Raw genomic sequence first — 10,343 nt, forward strand, 5'->3', positions numbered from 1 at the left:
TCTTTCAAAATAACTTGTATTCTCAGGTCATCAGTAGACAGGTACGGTGGCCAGGTTTTGAGAAGACGGAGCAGACAAGTCTCGTCTTTTATTTTGATTATGTATTTTTGGTGTCTTATTACAATGAAAGAACACACATGTATTAAAACTTTACTTATAATGCAATGGATGATGTTGTTGCTTGTTTACTATTTTACACTGTTGTGATACTGTACATGACGTCCTCCACCCCTGAACGTTTCCGTCGTTCGTGATTTTGGGGTGTGACATACTTTATCCAAGGCTCGTTTTGGTTTGGCGGATCTTGAAAACGATATGACTAGTGGTTTGATCAAGGTTAAGCAAGAAAAAGGTGTCACACTTCCTATTCCCAAGAGATCTCACATAGACCTTACAGTTAAGGCTTCAGGGTCCTGTAAGTGGAAGACTTCTGAGGCCATAGATTTCAGCCTAGAGAACCTTAGTATCGAGGATGCTCTTGGGAAGTTGATAAGGATCTTGAGTTGATGATGGCTATCACGGAGGACTTATGGAGGGCCACCAATGAAGATCTCCTCCCTAGGGTGGAGTTGTTGAGCAAACAGAAGGGAGATAAGGAGGAGGAACATTATGCGGATCTCGACGAGGTGATCGTCGATACGAAGAAAAGTGTTATGATGGCTATCTCGGAGGCTAAGATCAAGTTGGTGGAGGATCTGGAGAATACAAGTTCTTGGGATGTGGACGGTTGGCGCTAGGCATTGGCCAAATTGATTGGCAAGCCTGCTACCGCCAATCAGGATCCTGTATTGTTGCTGACCGATGGAGTGGAGAATAAGGATGCGGCCGATGATGACCAGGCTAAGATCTAGGCCCGCGAGAAGTTAGTTTAAGCAGTTTTTGTTTTATTCAAGACATTTAGTTTTTGCCTTAGTAGGTTGATGTGCAACTTTTTTAAATGACATGGCAGTATTTTCCTTTTATCTCTCTCTCTTGATTTCTCTTCATGATTGTTACAATATTAGGATCCTTAAATAATCAGGATCCCGAAAAACTTGGTTCCTATTAAAAATCCTTAGACAAAATTATCTTAGTGAATCATTTTTAGCATACTTGAATTTTGATAATCAAATGATTTTTGCTTAGGATACTAGAAAATTCAGGATCCTTAAACTTCACTTAGAGTTTTTCGTGAATAAGGACAGATGGAAACCGATCGTCTTCAAGTTTTTTCTTAAGCTTCATAAGATTTTGAAGCTTAGGATTTGCTGAGGATAAATCTCAACTTAGAAAAGATCTTAGGATCGTTGTTGACTTCTGATGATAAGAATCTTCGTTGATGAGGATCTATAGCGATGAGGATCCTTAATGATGAGGATCCTTAGTCACTAAATCATACGGGGGAATTCCCTTCTTAGGATAACTTGTTTAGGTTATAGACTTTGACAATATTCTTGGGTGATACCATAAATTCAACTAATAACATGTTATATGTTGGGGAGGATCCCAACTTGTAACATATCTTATAGGAAATACCCTTACTTATGAAAATGTTACGATTTATGTATATTTTATGGGGAAAAATCCCAACGTGTGATAACATGAAGATGCTATAAACCTTATGTAATTTCTAGGGTAATATCCCAACGTGTGATAACATGCAGGTGTTATAAACCTTATGTAATTTATGGGGTAAGATCTCAATGTGTGATAACATGAATATGTTATAAACCTTATGTAATTTCTAGGGTAAAATCCCAATGTGTGATAATGGTGGTTGTCGAGGACAACGAAATTAATAAACCTAATTATTACACACTAAAATAGTGTATAGCGGTAAAGGGATCGAATCCACGGAGATTGGTTCAATTTGATAACTCTATGAAAAATCTCTTTGTAAAAATACTTGGAATATGACAATAAATTAAAAATGGGGGTTTTGATGTTTTGAAATACTTGAAACAAACTACAATTAACTATGATTTAAATAGACAATTGCAACAAAAATAAGAGTTTGATGTAAAATCAATAAGGGAGAGATGGTTGACTTAAAGTTTCCTCATTTTGACTTTTGATGAACATATCATTAGAATCCAATGGTGCAATACTTTGATTTAAATCCTTAATTTGGCTATAGTAATCCAAGAAGCTTGAGATTACCTAGAATTTTCTTAGTTGTTAAAATGGTTAGAGAAGCTCATAGCAATTTCCTTAGTTAAAGTCATAATTTCCATTAAGCATGTAATTAGTGAAAGTCAACTAGCATTAAGAACCAAAAAGTCACCAAATCCAAGAGGGGTCAAATGCTTTCACCACCATGTTGGAGGAAATGTTTTCATGATTGTGTGAAGAAAAAACAACACAAAAATCATTTGTTGCTTGCTAATTTGAGGATCCTTTACTTAATCAAGAAATTAGCCAACTAATCACCACAAACACATTTAAACTCATGAACTAAAACATAAAAGTAGTGATAAGATGTTAAAACACAAAACATTTCCATAAAGATTTAAGAACATGTTCATGGATTCTTCAACATTTAACAAAAGTTCAAAGGATTCAACAAAAGTCAACCAAGATTAGTTTAGCCAAGCATGGCTAAACTCAAAGAAACAAAGTTAGAGAAGATTGTACCAAACATTAAGCAAGAATCAAGAGGTAAAAAGATGATGTTCTTGAGGTGTTCTTGGCCTTCAAAAGTCTTCAAAACTCCAGAGAGAATCTTCAAAAATCGGATGTCCAAGAGTATGCAAAAGATAGGCACCAACCTTCCCCATATAGCTTAAAACATGAATTCCCGGAAATGCCCCTGCAAGGCCTTGCACGACCCGCGTGCGGCTGCACGGGTGGTGCCTAACATGGGCTTCTTTGAGTTTTTAGGTCTCCAAAGCATATCCCACTAGCCCAGATCGAATCCAATCACCTCCTAGCCCATTTTCTTCAAGTTTTTACTCATTTTAAGCCCAATTTGGCCTCTTCAAATCCTCTAAACTCGCCCGGTTAATAATCTATGCACGCTTGAATAAACTCCCACATCTTGCAAATTTAAAGTTATTTCTCCCCAAGCCTTCAAATAATCATCAAGCTCGCTCCATGCATCATCTCCATAATCACCAAGCCTAACATCCTTTTTTGTCTACCAAATCCCATCGCTTTCCATACGTCCTGAACACTCCCGCTGCACTAGACCCGAAAACCTGCAATTTTGCTCACAAAATTCGAAAGTACCCGAAATAGTCATAAAATAACAAAAAGGAAAATATGCATGGAGATTATCTAAATTATGGATGAAATAAACTAAAATAAACTATAAAAAGAAGTAAACAAAATAAACTATCTGATAACATGAAGATGTTATAAACCTTATGTAATTTATGGGGTAAAATCCCAACGTGTGATAACATGAAGATGTTATAAACCTTAAGGATCTTAACTTATGTTTAAAGATAGAGGGTTGCCAAGCCACTACATCGTGAAATGATACCCATATTCATATCCTATAGTTAGATATCGTGTGTTCAAGCGAGGTGTATAAAACTTAGTTCGTGTGAAAGTGATAATTAGCTTTTTAAACCTCAGAGGGGATTTAGTACCCTTAAGCGTAGGAGAGATGATCAGTCTCTAGCTTGTGTATATGATAGTTTAAAGATTTTATTGTTGATACAATGGATTTGTTTAAGTGCTGATATGTTAAGATATTTGTGTGTCAAGATCCTTATATTTCAGGATCTTCAACCTCGAGGATCCCTATGTTTCAGTATATTAAAGATCCTTATGTTTAAGGATCATTACTTGTGGAGATCCTTAGTTGTGCGTCATACTGCATAACATACGTTAGCTAGGGGTGGGCGTTAGTGTGACATCCCCAAAATCTCGGCCAAAAAAGACCGATTTTCATTTATGTTTTCAAAATAATTTCAGAGTAAATCCTTTTGATATGAAAGAGTTGCGGAATTTGTTCCCAAAAACAAAACGTGATAAAATAATATTTACCAAAGCATTTCATAAAAGAAATGTATTTTCATTATATAATCAAAACTCGGGATGTCATGTTCCGATATAGACCATAAAGCATAAACGATAACATTACAAGTCATTCAACAAATATATACATATATAGACTTGTAAACAAAACAACTTGATGGTTCATCCATCTTATGCCCTTGCGCCACTTCTTGTAATACAAATAAAACTGAGTGGGTTAGGCTGGGGAGCCTGGTGAACATATAGAGTTTTCAACCCACAATAAATAATTAAATTAATTTTCATCAACCAACAATAACCCAATTACCCATTCCCGTTATTCTCATTTTATGTCCCTAAAATAACTAACACAATGGACCTAGTCTAAGAATATTTCATCGGGGCGACAACACATGCTTTCGGGGGTTTTCCGGCAATATATGTCAAATAAGGCAACCAGGGGGGGATGGAGTACAACGAATGAACACCCAAGTCCATTAACACCTACATGTGGCGAACCTGCTAGCGTTCCACATGACTGTCTAGAAAAGTCTGTGGTCGTCATCTAAACTCCACTAGATGACTGAATCAAAAACAACATCGAGGCCTCTCATCTATTTATCACACGTCAACTATCTACCCATGTTCTACCCGACATATTAGTAGATAAAAATATATATTTTTATACATAGTTTAAAACCTGCATAGCATTCTCATTCAATACATATTCCAAAACAACAGATGAGACACATACACATAACACGTATTTCATAGAGAATAAATCATATCTATGAGATAGAAGAAAGTGAATATACATTCACGCATATAACAACAAAATATACACATAACACGTATTTTATATTAAATACTTGATAATTATGCGTTAGAAGAAAGTAACCACACACTCACTTGATCAGAAGATGATCGGACAACACTACGGCTTGCAGAAGTAGTAATCCTCAGCAGATCTGGAAGATCTCTACAAAAATCGAACTTCTCGCGGGCAGAGCTTCGGCTCGGGAATCGCACTTCTCGGGATCCCGGGAGCGTGAAACTTCCTTCTTGATTTGGATATGAGATCCGGGGTGTCGGGATGGCTTCGGAGGTTTACGCGCAGAGTTTTGGCACAAAGAGGAGAAGAAATGAGCAAAAATACATGGAACCCTCGCATCCTTTTTATAGGAGGCTGAGGCCTCGCCGTACGCTGGGCGTACAGCCTTACGCGGGGCGTAAGCCTCCGAATTCGTCACTGCATGCGTCATCTGAAGAACTCGAGTGCGAGGTGCGTCATGCTTCGCGGTATACTGGGCGTACGCCGGATCAGATCAGTGACTCCTTCGGATATACATCCGAATTAAAGATTAAATTTAAATATTAATTATTTAATAAACTTCGGAAATTCATATCTTCTTCATACGAACTCCGTTTTCAACGTTCTTTATATCCACGTGTAGGTGAGACTACGCTCTACAACTTTCGTTTAGACTTCGTCGGCTAATTTTGAATTTATTTTTATTATTTATTTTTAGTAGGCCCGGACAGGAAAACTTCGTTATAAATTCATAACTTCTTCGTTTGACGTCCGTTCTCGCATAACTTTTTATCGTTTTACTACAATTAATGAGATCTTCGATTCTCATTTAGATTGTTTCGGCTAAAAACCGCCCGGTCTCAAATCGAGTATTCGGACTGCATACCGCTAAGTCGAAACTTCGAAAAATCATAACTTCCTCATACGAAGTCAGATTTTGGCGTTCTTTTTATGCACGCTCTCAGTTTAACGAACTCTACGACTTTTGTTTAGATCACTAAGGCTAAATATCGCTCTAACGTAAATTTCACTTTTTACGTCATTCAGCGTTTGTCGGTTCTGTCGCGAAACTTCGACATGTCATAACTTCTTCGTTATAACTCGGATTTCGACATTCTTTATATCTTCGAAATCCTTGTTTCGACCACTACATCTTTATGCAAATATATTGGGATTATCCCACACTTCAAATTTGATGCTTATTTTATTCTTAATTCATTAAAGTATAATAATTAAGAAAATAAACACATAATTCGCATAATACTCAAATATTTCATCATTAATACTTCAAAAAGAGTTACAAGGGTTAACCTAGACTATTACATCAATGAAAATGCCTAGCCTGGAAACGCGGGCGTTACAGTTAATCTAGCTAACGCGCCTCCGATCCTTAAGTTAGTAATGTATTTGAGGATAAAATAAGTACTGATGAAAAGTTTAAGGTAAATAATGTGTACACCTTGGTCTTGTTGAAGACCAATCGATCTTATTTGCATATAGTATGCTTTGAGATGTATAGCATTCTGGGATCTTTGCAAAATGTCTCCTTCGAGTGTTGTTGGCCAATATGCTCCTTTTTCCTGCTTCAGCATATATGAGAAACGGTCTTTCCCACTTAGGAGCTAATTTATATGCACTGGTATCGTTGGTGTTTTGGTATGTTTTCCTTAATACCAAGTCTCCTATTTGGAATTTTCTGGCTTTTATGTTCTTAATGTAAGCCTTGGTGATCCTTTTTTGATGAGCAACAATGCATATCTTGGCAAGATCTATGAGTTCATCAATAGTGTCAAGATCCTGGGCTAGGATCCTGTTATTGTTTTCTTGATTTTGGAACAAGTATCTTGCCGTCAAGATCACTACTTCGGTAGGGATCATTGCTTCTGTCCCGAACAGCAAGGAATAGGGGGTCTGACCTGTGGCTACTTTAGAGGTGGTCATATCTGCCTACAGGATGAAAGGAAGCTCTTCTGCCCATCTTCCTTTCTTCTTATCCAGCCTTTTCTTCGAGTTGTTTACTATGATCTTATTGCTAGATTTTGCTTGACCATTAGCTTGGGGGTGAACAGGAGTGTACATTATCATTTTGATTCCCCAACTTTTTCAAAAGTCTATTATCCTTTTACTTATGAATTCGGATCCATTATCGCATATGATTTCAGTCGGGATCCCGAACCTGGTCAAGATATTACGTTTAATAAATGAGACGACCTCTTTGTCTCTTACCTGAACGAAGGCTTCAACTTCGATCCACTTCGAGAAGTAATCAGTCATCATCAACATGAATACTTTTCCTCTTGGAGCTATTGGTAATTTTCCCACTATATCCATTCCCCATTTCATGAATGGCCATGGAGAGATAATATGATGTAGTAGTTCTGCTGATTGATGCAGGATTTTGTTGTGTCTTTGGCAAGCATCACACTTTTGAGCATGTAGAAAAGAATCTATCTTCATGGTTGGTCAGCAGTATCATGTTCTCAATAGCTTGGAGCATAAGGATCTGCCCCCAGTAGGATTGCCACAATCTCCTTCATATATGTCCTTCAAGACTTTTGCAGCTTTAGGATCTTCCAAGCATCTGAGATATAGACCTGCCATAGATTTTTTTATAGAATTTACCTTATATTATTAAGAATCTTAAGACTCTTGTTATGAATGCTCTTTCGCTTTTTTCATCTATTGGGATCGTGCCATTTTGGAGATATTCCATAATGGGTTGGATCCATGATCGTGGACTTCTTTGAGAATCCTGTTCGTTGGGATCACTTCAAGGAGGGATCTGAGGGTCGGGATCTTCAAAGGATGCTACACTTATTGGTTGTTCAGGATTATTGGATTTTTCAGAAAGGGCTTCTATAGCTGGACTTATTATGTGGGTTATATAGATCTTCATTTCTAGTGGGGTCCTTAAGGAGGATCCTAAGTTAGTTAATGTGTCCGCTTCTGTGTTTTCTTTTATGGGAACTTGGGTTAGGCTGAAGTTCTCAAAATCAGAGGCTAATTTTTTTGAGGATCTCCAGGTATAATGCTAATCTTTCACCTTTCACTTCATAAAATCCATTGAAGTGATTAGTTAATAATAAAAAATCAACAAATACCTGAAGATCCTTAGCAGATTCTAGTCCCATGATGAGTGCTTCATATTCTATTTCGTTATTGGTTATGTTGAATTCACAACTAAATGGCTAGGGTAGGATGTCCCCCTGTGGCGATTTTAGTATGATCCCTAGCCCTGTTCCGTTTTGGTTTAAAGCTCCATCTGTGAACAATGTCCATTTTCCCAGGTGTTCATCTTATAGGAGTTGTTTGGCTTCAATGTCTACTTCATTTTGTATATCATCACTAAAGTCAACCATAAAGTCTGCTAATGCTTGTGACTTTATGACGGATCTTGGCTCATATTTGATGTCAAACGTGCTTAACTTTATTGACCATTTTGCCATCCTTTATGACATCTCTGGTTTTCTCATCACATTCTTAATAGGATAATTAATTTTCACATGTATAATATGTGTCTCGAAATAATGTCTTAACTTAGTAGAAGCAGTTACTAATGCAAGAATTAATTTTTCGAGATAAGAATATCTGGGAAAATGAGGGAACCTTCCCTGTCCACATCTCGTGAGTTGTTTTGGCAACCTTCTTAGTTGGGACTAGATTACAGATATGGTCGACAGTCTCTAAGGTATACCCCCAGAATGAGATAGGTAACGAAGCTCGACTCGTCATGGAATGAACCATGTCCAACAAGGTTTGATTGCGCCTCTTAGCCACACCATTAAGATGTGGTGTCATAGTTGGCGTCAATTGTGAAACAATTCCACATTCCTTAAGATAATAGTGGAACTCGATACTAAGATACTCTCCACCTCGATTAGATCAGAGCATCTTTACCTTCCTGCCCAATTGATTCTCCACTTCTTTCTTAAACTCTTTGAACATTTCAAAGGTTTCTGACTTATGCTTGATTAAGTAGACATAGCCATATCTGTTGTAATCATCTGTAAAAGTCACATAGAAGCAATTAACATCCCTTGTGGCGGATTTGAAGGGTACACACACACCGGTGTGTATGAGATCCAACAAACCTTCACCCCTTTCACAAGTACCAGTGAAGGGTGACTTGGTTATATTTCCAAGCAAACAAGATTCGCAAGTGTCATCTGACTTAAAGTAGAATGACTCGAAGACTCCATCCTTTTGGAGTTGCGCTATGCGCTTCTTGTTGACATGTCCAACACGACAATGCCACGAGCATACCTTCTCCAAAAAAACATTGGACAAATCAATATTCAACACATTATTTCATAGGTTATCTACAACTATCACAGTTTCATATATATATATATATATATATATATATATATATATATATATATATCATTACAAGACAATGCTTTAAAATAAGATACACCATTAAAGAAAGCATTAATAGAACCAATTTCATTATCAAATGAAAATATAAAACCTTGTTTATACAAACCATGAAAAGAAATAATATTTCTTGCTATATCAGACGAGTAACAACAATTATTCAACTCTAAATTTAAACTACTACTAAGCAATAAATAGTGAACTCTAATCTTGGTGACAAGCTACACTTATCTATTTCTCATGATTAAGTTTATCTTCTCATCCTCCACATCCCTACTTCCTTTTAGTCCCTGCAAATAAGAACAAATGTGAAATCCACAACCTGTATCAAGGACCCAATGATTAGCATGTGATGAGTTATTAGAAAGAATAGTGTAAATACCCATAAAGGTGGGCCTTATCTTCCTATCCTTAATGTCCTGCAAGTATTTGGGACAGCTTCATTTCCAATGCTCATTTTCATGACAATAGAAGCACTTTGCTTCCTTTGGATTGGTAAAGGGTTTAGCATGACCAACTTTGGTTACACTAGAAGAGGATCCATCATGGGAATTTCCCTTGTGGCTCTTGGAAGGAGCCTTCTTCTTCTTTCCCTTCCTATGTCCAATCGCCAGAACATGGGCAACAACAGTAGGAGTTAAGGGTGAGCATGGTGCGGTTCGGTGAGATTTTTGGACCAAACCGCAACCGGAAGTTGCGGTTATTTATAGTGAAAAACCAAAAATTACGGTTATGATTCGGTGCGGTTTTGCGGTTATTTCGGTGCAGTTTCAGTTTTTAACCGTAAAATGAGGTAGTGTGAATTTTTATTTTTCGATTCGATTTTTGCTCACCCCTACCTACTATACATAATTTTCTATAATGCTAATTATATATACAAGTATAACAGATTAAAATGGTATAATGAATATGGGTTATTATCAACCTATGAGTTTAAAATTGAGACGATTGAAAGATAGGATGTTGGGTTTGTATGCTACAAGTTGTACAAGAAATGGTCATAGCAACTAAGGAACCCATGCTAAGACTGTTAGGTTATTACCGATTGGTTTATGCTTATTTAAATTTCGAGCATACATACATATTAGTACGGTTGGTGGGATGGAAATACATTCTCTCATTATTCTAATATTCTTACAATTTCTTTGCGGATTTAATTAGTAACTAAAATATTATAAAATTTAATTAATTTTAATTTCTTAGTTTTCTGGAC

The sequence above is a fragment of the Lactuca saligna genome, chromosome 8, assembly GCF_052625555.1.
Source record: "Lactuca saligna cultivar CGN05327 chromosome 8, ASM5262555v1, whole genome shotgun sequence".
In the NCBI taxonomy this organism is placed as follows: domain Eukaryota; kingdom Viridiplantae; phylum Streptophyta; class Magnoliopsida; order Asterales; family Asteraceae; genus Lactuca; species Lactuca saligna.